General features: G+C 33.0%; 1 protein-coding gene across 17 annotated transcripts in view; it reads right to left on the bottom strand.

The window, feature by feature from the left end:
• LOC127806414 (probable E3 ubiquitin-protein ligase RHG1A) overlaps positions 1-8,918 on the bottom strand; it is a 50,896-nt gene extending 41,978 nt beyond the window's left edge. For 12 of the 17 annotated variants that reach the window (XM_052343684.1, XM_052343679.1, XM_052343687.1 and 9 more), the window contains exons 1-2: positions 8,740-8,918; positions 5,544-5,857 (exon numbers count right to left, since the gene is read on the bottom strand). The gene's annotated coding sequence lies outside the window, so the exon portion shown is untranslated. The remainder of the gene's footprint in view (positions 1-5,543; positions 5,858-8,739) is intronic. The other 5 variants (XM_052343680.1, XM_052343695.1, XM_052343697.1 and 2 more) reach the window with 1 other exon arrangement.
• Positions 8,919-16,989: the final 8,071 nt, after the last annotated feature.

The following is a 16,989-nucleotide window of genomic DNA, read 5'->3' as shown; positions in this document are numbered from 1 at the left end:
AAGCCACTAAATTTCAAAAAAAAAAAACTAACACCCATTGTATATTCAATACATTTTCTAATATATTTCTTTATGCTAAAATAACACTACACATCATAGAATTCATAAATCGAAATACATAAGAAGCACAAAAACAACAACAGAGAACACTTCTTAGATATTCCATTCACCAGGAAACAAGGAATATTATGTATTTATTCTCTATGAGTTGGATGCTTTCTTAATCATTCTAAGACTTTATTATCAGAAACATTACAAATACCACAAAGTGGTCAGTCTAAATTTTAGCTTCTAATTAAATCATAAAAAAACATCTAAGTGTTGCTCTATTGCTAGTTTATATAAACTTCTTGTTGGTTTGAATGCTTATTTTTCTATATAACTAAAACTTTTAGATGTTAAAGAAAAAGAAAAGGAGCCTTGAGACTTGACCTTTACCCTAGATTAGGGTTGTTCAAAACCCAAACCAGAGCAACCCAACCCAAACTGTTGGTTGGTTTGGTTTTTATTTCAATTTGGATAGGGTTGGTTCAGACATTTATGAAAAACTTTGGTTTGGTTTGGGTTTGATTGGGTTGAGACTAATAAAAATTTTAACCCAACCTATACATTTATTATAACTAATATTTTATAATCTAGTAATTATTTAATAGAAGTTGGAACTGTTCATTCTTTTTTGTAATATATTCTGAACTTATATTGAACTTTCTTCCCATTGAAGTATGCATAATATAGTTATTTAGTAAAATTAAATTATATGCAATCTTTTCTTTTGCTTCAACACAACTTGATAATTATATTATAAGCAATAATTAAAGAGAACTTTAAAAATGGCCAACCCGAGAACCCAACCCAGTTTTTTATGATTTCAGTTAGTTGGGTTGTAAATCTTTGCTTTGTATGGGTTAAGATTCATAAAAAAGTTATCTGATCGGGTTTGGGTCGAACCTCAACCCAAACCAACCCAGCCCATGTACACCCCTACCCCAGATATTGGTTTCAGATAGCACAAGACATTGATGGAACAAAGAATCTACCCAAGTAACTAAGTTTCTGGATTCTTCAGGTGTTCTGGAAAATCAGAGGCATGAGTTAGAGATGCTAGAGAAGAGATTGAGTCACTGCTCTGGGGTTGAAATGGAATTTTGGGTTTTTCATGGTGAAGGATGTCAAGGTTTAGGCTAGTTACATTTTATTTTTATTTCGGAAAAATTGTATTAGTTAGTTATTTATAGATTAGAGATAGTTGTATAATGTTTAGAAGCAGTTATTGGTAGTGGGGGAGTGATAACTACCACAAATAACTGCTGGACAGCTTCCTATATAAAGTTGTAACCTGTTTGCTGATTTTATGTTTTTTGTATGAATTAAAAGTTATTCCCTTCTATCTGAAATTCTCCCTTTTCTCTCAGTTTCTCTCTAATTCTCCCATTTCTCCCGTCTATTTCCCTCTCTCTATTTTTCTGTCAAATCTTCCATCTCTCTCTCTCTGTTATTCTCTCTTATTATGTCTGATTCTTCCCCATTTCTCTCTATCTCCTATTCTCCCAATTCTATCTTCAAGATAATCACAAGTCAGGCTCAGGTTCCTAACAAAGGAAAACCACAAGGTTCACCTAAACTGGAACAGTTCAAAAAAAAAAAAAAAAAGCACTGGTTGACCTGTGGGATTCACTGGTTTTTGTATTAGAAGCAGTCAGTCTGTTCCAGCTTCCAAACAAATGATGCTGAGTGTATTTTAATGAACTAGAAGCAAAAGCTTATAAATGAGACTGATTACCCACATTTTACTTTATTCAAATGCTGTCTCAAATTAAGGCTAAGTTTTCCTTCATGACAAACCTCAAAATAGCATCCAAATTATTGAAGCAACAGGTCATGACCTAAATGGTATCAAGGTCGTTCTGCCATGCAATTTCCATTTCAGTGACTCAACTGAGACGTGCTGGTTCAACAAAAGAGACCTTATTACAGAGCAGACATAACTGTTAAATGCAAACTTAAGGCAGCAAAAACTTGATTGCCCAACATTAGCTCTTTTAAATCAAACCCAGATATCAAATTACGGCAAAAATAAGAAACTATTCCTAGGAAAAACTTTAATTTGCCTAGAACTCAAAGGACCCAATGATAATGTGAATCACAACTAAAAACCCCAAGCACATTGGTGTTTTAAACAAAAATTCTGTCATACCAGAACCTAACGTATAAAGAGAAACAGTCTAGTTGAAGCACAGGCATCAGTACCCATGACCCAACCTCTCACACAAGGTCTATTATGTATATTTCAAACATTAGAGCAATAAACATACAAATAGCCAGTAACTTCAAGCATAGCAAAAAGCTACATTGTATAAATGTATAAAATGGGAGACAACAAAATATATTATCCTTTGAGCATAAAAGTTAATGAGACCTAAATCTGGTGCAATAAATGAACTTCCAACATTCTATATAAGAGGCATCATGGAATGCAAGAGAAAGAGAGAAATGATCCAAACACTTGAATCTATAAAATGGAAGGTAATGGAGTTTGTGACATTGATATTATCTTAGTTCAGATGATTTATTTTGTAGTGCAAAAACTCAAACTTTTCTCATAGGGCACAAGCACATCTAAAACAAATTACAATGAAAATAAAATATGATATTCCTGTTTTATACCTGAACATCAATCCTTACTACTTAACAATCTACACAAAAATGCTGAGAATCCTATAACATTTCATCAGTAAGTTCTTGCAAAAATGAAGCTTACAACACAGACCCCAGTAATGTAGCCTTTGTTACCATGTCAAAATTTGTGAAATGCCTGTACTGAATTGTCCAATTTCTTTTGTTGGACCTGTACTCAATGACTATGTTTTAATTAGTGGGGTTCATCATGAAACTATACAGAAGACTCCAATTTATACATAAAAGCATGTTACTTCATATGCTCCATTTTAACCTAAAGAAAATAAGTTTTAAAAGATGCACAACTTTGTGGTGTCCTTAAGTGAATGAGGCACTTAGACACATAAATGTACACCATACCCCATGTAATATAGATTACAATTGTTTAGCAATATAAAATAGCTTTGAATGCTTGACAATATATGTTTCTCATATTGAGAAGGCTGTGGTGCTGGTATGTAAGACTGATCATCAAATTGTCTAGGTTTGTCCATGTAAAAGCAAAACTTAATCTAATTTAAAAGCTTTACTGTTCAGCATATCAAAAAGAATAAAAGGACAAATTGAGAATAGTAATGCAATACCAAAAACAACAAGGACTATGCTATAGATACATCATTGTGTACAGCTTGGGCTACACAATGCATCACAAATGACAAAAATACCTCCCGCGCCTCATCGCCTCGCCTCATTGCGCCTCACCACGCCTTAGCGCCTCACCGCCTTGGGTGAGGGATATTTTAGTCATGCGCCTCACTGCCTTAGGTGAGGGGCATTTTAGACATTTTAGCATCATTGTGTAACCCAAGGTATACACAATGATGTACCAATAGCATTTTCCAAACAACAAATAATAGTGAACAAAATCTGATACCTCCAGTTATCTAATTAACAAATAAGAAATGACACAACTAAGCCTTGAACTTCTCTTGTCAGTAACTGAACCAAAGGACCAATAAACCCCATAGCGCATGCTTACTGGCGTCCTCAAGAAATAAGATAAATGAAAATTATATGAACATATTTTCTGAAAAATAAATCAGAATTTCCACCTAGAAACTGAACCAAGATGTTAATTTTTGCCTGCAACACATGGAAATGCTAACCCTGAAACCAAATATAGGCATGTAACTTATTGAAGATGAAAGGAAAAGTGAGTGAGGAAGTGCGAGTGTGCGCACACACACGCATGAGAGAGAGAAGGTGAGAAAGAGTGAGAGAGAGAGAGAGAGAGACCTAAACAGAAGGATCCAATCCAAAAACAATGCTGGAGTTAAAGGGAAATGGGAACTTTGTGACACTAGTGAAGACAAAGGGACAAACCTTAAAAGGAGGTTATGCCACTTAAAACTACTGGAAAAGAATGGATAAGCTGGAAATCATAGCAACTTTCTGCTATTTCTAGCATACTAATTAGGGAACAAACATATGTCCAATGCATATCACTAAATACTTAATTCTTTTTCTGAAACTTGGCATAAAACAAATTCCTAACAGTCATACTTTATCTGGATTCAACATAAGATCATAATACACTGTTATAAAACTTGCAATCAATACAACTGTCATATAGAACAACTGAGGATATCCAGTCAGTTATGATGATGCTATATATACAAGGTTGCTTAGTGAAATATACAGACAAAAAGCTACTTAATTGTCTAGAACAACTGAACTGCCAGTCTCTCAGGATTGGAAACAAGATCCATCCCTCCAGTAGAACCCCATTTGATCACATGGACATTCCAGGTGAAATTTGCTACTTGCCGGAAGCAACATTACAAGAAAACCTGTAATTGACTGCTCGATGACCCAAACCCAGATGCATTCCTCAAACATTTTGAAGTGGAAACCTCAACTGCAAACTGAAGCTTCAAAGGCAAATGGAAGTCAACCAATATGGACAGAACAAGAGCCAAATGGATTCACAAAAAACAGCCAATACAGAGGGAAAGATGAACTTCTCAATGAAGAAATTAGCTCATCCGCTTCAACTACCTTACATCTTTACTCTTGGCAGAAACAAACCAAAAATTCTCACATGGCAGTAATTCCCATTGGTAAATCCATTCATCTTCACCAGACTTGGAGGAAAATGTATATTTTATTTTGCTCAGTTTCCTTGTTCCCCCTAGTGGGATTAAGTCTTGTGGTGGTGATGGTTGTTCAGTTTCCTTGTTCCAGCATTCCAGTGAAATTTTAAAATGCAAGCCAAAGATTCTATCATACTTCTCCACAGTGATGACTTATTATCTTCTCCACAGTGATGACTTATTATCTTCTAAGGTGATATCCTTTTCCTCAGCTTCAGTAAAGTTAATCTATTCCTCTTCAAAAAAAATCAACACTTCTCCTTGGATTGTGGTTATTCTTGAGCCAAAAGTGTCACCAACACTTGATGAAACACCAAAAGTGTTCACATCATTGTGCAGGCAAGCAACTTCAATTTTTCAAAATTTGCAAAACCACAATGTCGAATAACAATAAAAGTCAACTACTGGCACACTACCATCTCTTCTAAGAGATTATAATCAGCATTGTTTTTGCATTGAACCCCGTGTTAATATTGGAATCATGACATGAACAGTTCAAAGGAATATCCAATACCAAATAGAGGTATCCAAGAAGATAACTATGCAAAGTAGGAAGGATGTTGATATGCTCTTGGATAAAAGATGTTATATCTTACTCCCAGATATCAAAGAAAAAGCACTAGTGAATCATTATGTAAATAAGAATTAAGTATTCATTGAGCCATGGCTTTTTTTTTTCCTTTTCTGGAAACATATAAATCGCTGGGACAACCCTCATCCTTGTTCCCTCTTAACAGTACATGCTAGACTGCTCAAGGTGTGAAGTGAATGCACCTTCACACAAAGATTGTTCCTATGGCCATAGGAGGCTGAGGACGAGCTGCACTTCACAAGCTTAGTGCAATATAAAGGAACCACACCAGGAGTGTCATGGTCATTTTAGCTTCATGATGTTCAATATGAATGAGGAACTATAAGGCTTCAGCAACTTCAAAAATGATAGATCTACAGTGAACTGTAGTTTGCTTTCTCAGTCAAAGTCAATTTCTAGCCCACAATACACCTGTTCATATGTTATGAATCTTGATAAGAAAGACAGGATTCAAAAATGAGAATCCTTCTGCTGTAGCTCAGAGAAACCAAAGTGCCTGCAATGCAATACCGTTTATGATTAAGACAAACTGAACAAAATGAAAGCCTCACTAGCTACCTACCATGTGGCTCTTTCAAATGGCTAGAAACCATTTCTAACCGGCATATAATTATTGGATATAAAAAATATCACATAAGCACTAAAAAGCTGAATGTGAGGGAGGCTGAAATTTAGAATTTTTTAAAAGCTATGTAAGAACTAAGAAGATGCTTAAATCCTTGCAGGTATGTGAAGAAATGCAAACCTAAACATGGGACAAGAGATTCTGCATAAAAGCGCCTAATACCTGGCAGATACCTAAACAGGAAACCTGTAAAGAGGATATATGCAATTCCAACAAAATGGAGGGGAGAGAGCCCATCTGGTGACACTCTCACTCACCTGTTCAAATGGATAACCACATTCTATGCACTTTAATGCAATGGATGTGCAAACAAGTCACAAACAAGTGACATGCGGGAAAGGAAAGATATAACATCAATACTCCAGCACCTGCATAACGGAAAACAACTGAACCTACGAACGGATGATGAATCATTTACAGCATAAGCATACTGCTAGCTCCAAATGTTTCAACCCGACAACATCCTTAGAAGGATGGCAGTGAGCAAACACAATGGGAAAAAATCTCAATTGGTTCAGCTATAAAAATACCCCAGTACTATAGGAGAAAAGATCTTTTGGCATCTTCCATGATTTTGGAACCACACCCTAGAGAGCTTTCTAGGATTATTCTTTCATCTTGCAACATCAAAATAACCTGTAACTTGAGCTATGCCATTAAAAATATTATAGTAAGGTTGCAAAATGCAAGCACTGACTTTCAGCAGTAGTTTAGTATCATTAACTTAAAAATAAATAAATAAAACCCTAACAATTGGAGGTCATCTGTTCAAAAGCATACCCTATGAGGAGCAAATACAATGGATATTCTTCAGGAGAAGGCAAAACAGTTAGCATCCTACAGATTGTAGGATAAGCATATTCCAAAATACATTTCATTTGGATTTCATTCCAAACATAATTCACTTTTACATTCATATAGAAGACAATGGATAAATTAACTGCAATACTGAAAATACCAATCCTGGATCAGAGTTCATCCTATCAAAAATGAAATACAGGTTTCTCACCACAATTTGTGTAGCTACAATCATTAGACAGTATATGGAACAAGGAAAAACATATGGATTGATGTGTGCTAACCAGAATAAACTGAGACAAGGACCTTGCCAACTCAGTCAAATGTCATTTTAAAGTGAGTTGCTCCATCTTTGTATTGTGTATAGGTGTCTATGTCTCCATTGGTGTATTGTGCAACAGTAAAGAAGGTGCAACCACTATCCAAAAAGAGAAATAAAAGTTTAACCAAAATATCATTGATACATTGTAATGATCTTAAACCATCTATATGCTAATGCAGTTCATAGTTTTGACCATAGTTGTCAAAGGCTCAAGGCGCGTTGAGCCGTGAGAGTGCTTGGAGCCTAGGCACAACCTTTTGGATGCAAGGCACACATTTAAAAAAATGTGTATAAAAAATACTTAACATCATGATTTTCAGTATAACCTATAAAGAGGTAAATGCAAACTTATAAAATCATAAGTAACAACTAACCAACACTATTTAACTTAAAAATGGGACTTTTATTGTTTTCTCAAGTTTCTTTTAATTTTTTCTGGTTATTACTGGTTAGATTTTAACAAGTCCATCAAAAACCAAAACAAAAAAAAATACATAGGAGCAAAAGACAACTGCCTTATGCCAGGATGAGGCACACTTTAGCGCTTAGGCCCACCCCTCATTTAGGGGGGGGGGGGGGGGGGGGGCCTCAGCAGAGCCTTGAGACTAGGCATGCCTCAATAACACCTTTGACAACTTGACAACTATGGTTTTGACGAAACTAACAATATCAATGGATGTTCTATTAAACTCTGAAAATGTTCAATTTACATGATAATCTAAGAAATTACATCCATGGGAAAGAACAAACATTGTTTCACCTTTTCAAGAAGGGGATCAGGGGAACAATAAAACAGAGAATCTATCACAGTCAGCGTCAATTAACAACGAGCTCATCACACTGGATCAGACATGCTAAAAAGTAATAAAATTTCAAGCGGATGCGCATTCATGAGGAGCCATAATTTAGTGAGTGTTCCTTGGTGCAAAACAACCAAAATGGATATACTTTAGTTGAACATCAACCGTAAGGAAAACAAAAGTTAAAGCACAAGTCAATTTGACATATCTCATCACTCAGGTCGATAACATGGATCTTCTAATGTCTCCACAGGCTCTGCCCAAATACATAGAAGAAAAACGGGCACAAGATGGAAAAAGAAAAGGTATTTACATGCCAATTTTTATTTTTTTTTTTTATCACGAGGGATAAATAGATGCGCGTGGTTTGTGAAATCTTTTGCGTCCCCAGTAAGTTCACACGATGCACGCCCGAATGGTAGCGGTTCCAAGTTCTCATCACAGCAAAAATATTTTAGATATATATACATATATATATATATATAAAGACTATAAATTTGACGGGCGCTGAAAGTCCACCATAAACCGAATAAGACGTTGTCTGGCATGGAATTCCCGATTATACTTATTCAGAGCAAAAATCTCTGTGATCAACGGCTCTAAAACACAAACAAACAAAGTGAAAACAAATAATAGCAAAATTGAAGCACGTCCGTAGATCAAACTCTTGCCACGGCACAGATAATCAATCCGCAACCACGACCAACAACAATAATCAATAGATAGCAAAATTGACGGTAAAAATTCGAGAGTTTGGAAACAAGAGAATAAGAAATTCGAGAGAATGGCCGATCGGAGAACGGATAGAAAGATTCCGGCGCAAGCGGAAGTACCTATCGGACGAATATCAACCGTCGATACCAGCAGCGGTAGGATCGAACGGTGGAGAATAGGATCAGGGAAGGCCGGAGATTGGAAGGAACAGAAGGTTGGGACGCTGTTTGGCAGGAGAATTGCGAGAGAAAGGTGCGTTGATTGCCCCAAAGCCAACGCACATGGAAACGTGCACACAAAGGAGAGGAAAAAAACATGTTAAATAACTGACGTCCAAACACGACTTGAAGAGAGCCGCCAAAAAGGGCACTTTTGGAATACTAAAGCTTTGGGCATGTTTTGTTTGTTAAATTACAAAAATATTACAATAATTTTTGGTTTGGGTGATAATAAGTTCTACTAAGCGTATTTTATCATTATATAATAAAGTGTATTTACTATTTATTATTTTTAAATTAATAAAATATTCTAAAACACAATATATTTTCTAACAATTAATAAAATTATTTTAAAATTAAAAATAAAATATTTATCTATCTATTAGGTAAAAGAATGTGTTTGCCTTGCAAAATATATTTAAAAAATAATTCATAAAAACCTAAAATAAACTACAATGAGTTTCTATACAAATTTTACTTTCCTAATTTAGTACATTTATTGGTATTTAAAGCATCTTTCCAAAATATTCTCATGCAAACTGCATGTGCAAACTAAGTCTTCAATCTTTAAATTTAAAAATCTGAAAAAATTCTTTATTCTCATTGAAAGAGTAAATTTAGAAAATTATTTTTATAACCAAGATTTGTGTAGATTTTTTACCCGTAAATTATATTGTTAGTTCTTAAATTTATATTTTTAATAAATTAATTATTGTATTTTAATTTTTTTGCCATCACAATTACTAAATTTTAATTTTTATTAAAATTCAATCTATCTTTTGATTTTTTATCAATTTTATTAATAAAAATAATATAATATATGTTAATATAAATCTAAAAATCACTTGATTGCGGATGTTTGAAAATTAATCCATATATTAATTCATATTTATATAAACCCACTTTTGTAATTTTAAAATGAATCTAACCCTTGAGGAAAAATAGGGAGGCTTTCTATAGATTCCATGGACTCATGATCATTCTATTGATAAATACCATGAATTAATGAACTAAATCGAGACACTAGTGAAAGATGGAAAACTAGGGAGATTAGTGTACGTTAAGACCTCCACTAGAGATAGAAGATATGATCAGAGGTAAGAAAAAAGGCTAAAAAGACAAGAAAAATAAGGTAGGCAGCGAGATGATAGAAGAAGAAAAAATAGAAAAACTCTTTATTTGGACGATGAGCCTACTCATCAAGCTATTCATGTCATCTCTAGAGGAAAGGCATTGGCATGAAATTTTTCATCCTCTAGAAAAGTCTACACTAAGTAGACTTATCAAGTAAACTCTATTATGAAAGTTTAGGAGAATGAGAAACCTATCACATTCACTCTAACAAATAGGGGGAATGTCATCATATTTCATAACGATTGGTAATTTCTATCATGATAGCCAAACATTTGCATGGAAAATTGGGGTAGAAATTTTTTGACTTTTATTCATTGAATTAATAGAGATATATATACAATAGGATATTTACACAAATATGGAAATAGATCTCCTAATTAGGGTAAACTTCTATATATAGAAAAATAGACATAATTCCAACCTTAATTCCTGACACCTTAGTTAATGTTGAGCCAACTTACTTTATTCAAGTTTTAATTATTAACAAAAATTATATTTTGAATAAATATACTAATTGTAATACCAAATTATTTTTTTATTAATTTATAAAATATTTTTTTCATAATATATGTAGTACCAAAACTATTCTTTTACATTAAAATTGTTTTTCAAGTAATTTTAAAATACATAAAAAAATTTCTATAAAAATATTTTCTTAAAATGACGCTACAGTGAATCTAACCGTTGCTACAATTCTGCGTGTTGCTATAGTCCTGATCATTGATACAGTCTACGCGTCACTAGAATTCCACCATCGTTATAGTATCTGGCCATTGTTATAGTGCTTTTTACTGTTGTGAACAGCGTCGCCGTCGCTACAATGTTGTTTACCGTTGTGAATAGTGCCCATAAATGCCTATAAAATTTCCTAGGCGTGTTTTGAAGATTTTTCATTGCACATATTGCATATTCAAACCACTTGAAAGCTCTCAAATGCTCTCAAACAAACATTCAAGCAATCTAAGGCTTTCAAAGTTTATTGTATATCCACTGAAGAGTCACAAGACAAGAAGAAAAAAGTTTTTCAAGTCTTCTAAGAGAAATCCGAGCTTTTCTATTTAAAGTTACAAATTTATTTACTTTATTTATATTTCATTTGTCTTGTATAATTTATACTTAATTGCTTATTTATTTGTGTCCAAGTATGGACAATTATTTGTAAACATTTAAACTATTGTTGTGAATTGTATAAGTTTTCTAAAACCATTAAAATCTAGATGAATCTAGTTTCTAATATAAGTGATGGTGGAAACCTTGGTGTAGTGGTTGTCTAAAACTCGTTGTAATCTAGGTGTGTATCTAGTTTTTAAGGTGAACTAATATAGAAATCTTGGTGAGATTGGTTTAGTAGAACTCCAATGGTGGTTAGATCTTGGGAAAGTGGATTAGGTGTGTGTGGAAATACCGAACCATTTAAAATTACGTATTGTCCCATTTTATTTATTCTTGTTATATTTTGTGGCTTACAATTATTATATTTATCAAATATATATTCTCCAATAAAATCATTAATCAAGAATATTTATTAAAATTATAAAAAAAATTTAATCACTCAATTCACTCTCCCTCTTGAATGGCCATATCTTAGGGGACCGACAATTGGTATCAAAGCAGACTTCTAAAATAGTTTAACCCTTAGTCAGTACCTCAACTTAGAAGAGATCTAGATGCCTCATTCACCAACCAAACTATAACCGGATGTCCATCACCTTCTAGGCCACAAATTTTTTATGACACAAATTTTGTCTATTGAAAAATAAGAATGGAGTCTTATTTAATTTCAATAGATTTTTACCTATAGAAAATTGTTAGAATGGTTTTGAAATGTCTAAACCAAGAGATAAAGATTGAACCGGAGAAGATATAAAAAAATATCAAATAAATCATAAAGCAAAATACATAATTTTTTGTTCAATTATTTCTAGTGAATATGAGAAATTATCTACTTGTTCTACATCACATAAAATTTGGAGAAAATTATAAATAGTGTATGAAGGTACCGATCAAGTAAAGGATACAAAGATTAATCTACTAATGTCACAATATGAATAATTTAAACTATTTCAAAATGAAAATATTAGTGATATGAATGATAGATTCTAAAAAATTATAAACAATCTTAAAATGTTAGGAAAAATAATCTCGGAAGAAGATCAAATCAAGAAAATTTTTAGATCTCTAACATTAGATTAGCAGTCTTTGGTGACTGCAATTTTTCAAGTTAAGAATTTGAAAGAATTAAAAATTAAATAATTAATAAGAACATTTCTAACTCATGAATTAATATTAAACAAGACTACTGAATATACTAAAGATAAGAAAACTCTAGTCTTAAAAGCAAATGAAGAATCCTAGTTAGTGAAGAGGAAGAAAATGATGAAACAACCATTCTATTAAAAACATTTTGCTAGAATAATGAGAAAAAGAGAAGAAACATAGAAGAATATCTCCTACTTGCTTTAAATGTAAGAAAAGTAGCACATGCAATTTGATTGCGTGGAGAATAAGAAATAGAAGAAAGTAGAAAATAAAAGATTTAAAAAATAAAAAAACATATTTTCTCGGCATGAGATGCGGATAATTCTTCCCAATCCAAAAATTAACAAGCACATATGTGCTTATGGCTATAGAAGAAGAAGATATGGAGTTAAAAAACAAAAGGCATGCGAAGAACTATATATAAAATATCAGTCTATTAAAAAAAATTAAAAATTGTTAAGAAAAATCATAAAGAAGAAAATAAAAAATTAATGAGTAAAATAAAGAACTTAGAAGAAAAATCTAAAGAGATCAAGAAAGAAAATGAAAATAAATTAAAAGATCAACTAATTAAACTTCAAGAAGAAAAAAAATATTAAAAACTTAAAATAATAAATTATTAGTAAAAAAGAATGCAATAGAGAAAAGTTTAGCCGCATTGATTTTAAAGAAAAATTTAAAACACAAACCAAAACACAAAACATTTAAGAGAGAATGTAAACAATCTAGATAGAGACCCCAACCTAAGAAAAATCTCCGGTGTTGATTTGTTTGTGATTTATTTTTTTATGAAGTATATTAATTTTTTAAAAATATATTGTTATTATAATTTAATTTAACAAACTTAAGATCAAATACAAATTTTTCTTATTTAATTTGTGTAATTTTATAATTACCTGGGTAGGTTGAAAATTTTCATTATTTCATAGTATGATCCACCTCAAATTTTACATCTATCAAAGTACTTAAAAACCTAGAAATCACTATCCGTACAATAAAGAAAATAAATTCCATTTTGGTAAATTAACGCCACTCAATACAAGATGATAAATTTGCGTTACGTGCAGGATATCTTTAAATTAATATGAAATATAGTGCATAAAATTTAATTTTTAATTTTTTTATATAGAATTAAACATGTTGAATTGAATTGGGGATTTTTTAGATTATACAACTGATATCAAAATTAAGGGGGAAAAAAAGGATATATTAAACTGCTATCTTTATATTTAAATAAAACATCAAATGGAGTCATATAAATATTATTTAAAACATGTGTGATACGCAATAATAAAATTATTCAACCTATGTTTAATCTAATTTTCATTATATAGATGTTAATATTTTGCAAAATAGATAACAAATCAACAATTCATTAACATGATGCTAGAACATCTAGTTATTATCCCAATGATCATCAAAAGCTATTGAAAGGAGAAATTCATAATTAACCCAAAATAAATGGATGCAATTGTTTTTAATCATTTAAAAAAAAAAACGTTTTTATCCACTCAAACAAACAAACTACACTCTATTGCCACTTTTATGTAAGATACCCAAAATACTCTTTATGGGATTTTAAAATGGAAAGCTCATATTGTCTTTAGTCTCATTTATCAAAATATCTTTATCACGCCCCAAGCCCCAAAGGCTGTGACTTAAAAATTTAAATAAAAATATTCTCAAAATCTCTTTAAATTATATATATATGTAATGGAAATATAATACATATCAATTTCATTTAATACATCTACTAGGGTTTAATTCTCTAAATTACATAAAAGGTGCACTTTAGATCTAACAAAACATAACACATATTCTTCTGCACCTGGAAAGCCAAATCCCCAAATATCTTTCCAGTTTGGATTGTCTTTGTACACATAACTACCCCAAAAAGAATTAACGCCACAAAAAATACCCTCAAACTTTATCATTCCCCCTAACCTGAAATGATGTTAAAGCAAGATAAGCCACAAAACTCAGCAAGTATATAGAAATAATGGAAAATAGATACAGGTGGACTTCCCTAAAACATCATGCATATCGTGCTATTAATTGAAAACACACGTCATATCCATATACATAAACGACACACAATCCATGCCATATCACACACCATAACATGTGCTCATATAAAACAATACCAAACTAAAATCATAAATGCATAGATGCACATATATGTTCATTGGGGCCCACAAAAGATGCACATGTTGGCATCCAAGACTTGTATACAAACTTGTCAGCAGCCAAAATTAGGCTACCAAATCAATAATATGAGCCCAATGCTCTCATATCATATCCACCTCTATCATCATTACGTGCCAAAACACTTACAATCACATCCAATATCACAAGTTGTTGTGGGACTCGAACCTCTAATCTCAAGCATCACAAGATACAACTACTGTGGGACTAGAACCCCTAGTCTTACGCATCACAATCACAAGCCAACACCATCATCATGCAGTGCAACACATAAAGAATGCAATGACTCTTGCGGCATTAACGTGATAGCATGACCCCCATAAGCCAAGTATTAGGCCATGCTACGCCCAAATAGTAATTCACACATGCGAATGCTTTACATGCATATGCTCACCTATCACACACCAATTATCACTCAACTGGTCAACGGTGTCATACCAATGCTCACACTCCCAACACATACAAAACATGACCCCCAATGAATGCAACACATAGCCTAACATCATCATACGAAGCAATATAGCAACACAGTACAATGCAACATAACCACAAGTAAAATCACACAACCAACCCAATATCAACATTTGAAACCTATCCCCTTATGGTACAACATCATTCCATAAAGAAATGTAGGGAAGAACAAGTCATACTTGGCTAGTGAATAAAAATGCAATAAGAAATGTTCAATAAAACTCCCTCAGTTCTCTAAGGAATTTGTTAAAAAAAGAAGAAACACATAGCCTATTAATGGCTCTCAACCATACTCAAATAATACCCCCAATAAATTTATTTATTTCCCAAAATCGGAGCAAGGCAGACTACCCAAAATAAAAAAAATTCAGATTCTGGGCAAGGATTGGCAGGGCTACTACGGCTCAAAAGATGACCAAATGATCCAAGAATTATGCCAAAACAAAGATTAAGGTGTCTAGTTTATGGAGCAAAAAGCAGATTTCAATTTGAATATCTCTACAGAAAGTTATATCTGAAAGAGTACAACATGCACAGCCTGATAAACAAAAACGATCGACAAATGAGGAAGCATTTGTCGACCGACAAAGGCTATTTTTCAAAAGTGATCGACCGATCAAGGCAAACTATCGACCGATAGAGGCTTGAAACGCATATAACAAAGGAGAAATCAAAATTTTAGCAAGATACAACCAAGTTCTTGCCTAAATCAAAACTCTAACCAATAAAAGCAACATTCCTTGAGGTTTATAAGGTGAAACAAACCCTATTTGAAGATTTCGACAAATCTTAACATGAATCAAGATAAATCCATAGGTTGAGAAAAACAAGGATGAGAGACCCACAACACAAAAAAATAAATCTCAAATGAGAGAAGGAACCAATAACCATCAACTGAAAAAGAGATTCTTGATGTATTCAAATGTGAAGCAACAAAATATATCGTGCATTAGAATCAAAAGAATATGAGCTTGCATATAAAGGGAGAAAGAAGAGAACTTGCACCCCAAAACTAAAGAGATATGAAGCTTGCCTCTTAAATGTAAAAGAGGAAGAAGAACTTGCCTTGTTGATGGAATCCCAAAGAAAAAACAACCTGCTAGAAGTAAAACCCCCACCTCTTGAAGCTCTAATCAAGAAGAGTGATGGAAGAAAAGAAGAAGAAGAAGCAATCGGGAAAGAAAAAGAAGGCAAGAAGAACACAAGAAAGCATAGAGGAGGAGAGGGAAATGAGTGGCTTACACACCACCTCCAACTGTTAGAACAGGAGGTGCTATGGCACACACCAAGAGGGGGGGTGAATTGGTTATATTAAAAATTGAAGTAGAGAAACAGAGATATCAACCGTGTAAAAACAATCTTGTTTTGTGAAAAGTAAATATGAAATCTTATGAATGAATGAATGAATTAAGTAGGGATAAAAAATGCTAACATGAACAAATAAAAACAGGAAGCACAGAAGACAAAAGATTTATAGTGGTTCGGCTTTCCAAGCCTAATCCACTACCTTAGCTACCCACTAAGGATTTTGAAGCAAATTCACTATCAACCCCCTACTCAACCCGAGTAGGTCCTCTAGTCCGTGACTAGGAAAAAATTACAAACCTCCCAATATAATGGGCTCTCTAGCTTACGCTAGGACAATTACAGTAATCGTGAAGATGAGAGTCTAAGAGTACAAACTCTTAGTTACAAGCTCTCTCCAACTGATAAATTTAGGCTTACAATGAATGTAACAGTGTATACAAAGCCTCAGAAATGTAAATACAGAGAGAGAAGATATTAATCGCTCGATGGAAAATGAAAGCTCGGTGGTTGAAGATATTAAATGTTTTCCAACAACCTTCAATCGATTCTCCCAACCCATATTTATAGTTGATGGTAGATAGATCCAAAAATTCGACCGTTGTGGTGGTTGGGCGAGCATTAAATGCGCCAAAAACTAGTCGTTGAAATTTTCTGTGAAACACATAGTCGACAGATCAAATAGGTTAGTCGACTATTTTATCAAATAAAGCTAGCCATAGTCGACAGACAGAAAAGCATAGTCGACTATCTTATAACACAAAAATCTCATAGTCG

Source organism: Diospyros lotus, chromosome 7 (assembly GCF_014633365.1).
Source record: "Diospyros lotus cultivar Yz01 chromosome 7, ASM1463336v1, whole genome shotgun sequence".
NCBI lineage: Eukaryota > Viridiplantae > Streptophyta > Magnoliopsida > Ericales > Ebenaceae > Diospyros > Diospyros lotus.
Note: the sequence above shows the minus strand (reverse complement) of the source record. Positions and strands in the feature narration are given on the sequence as shown.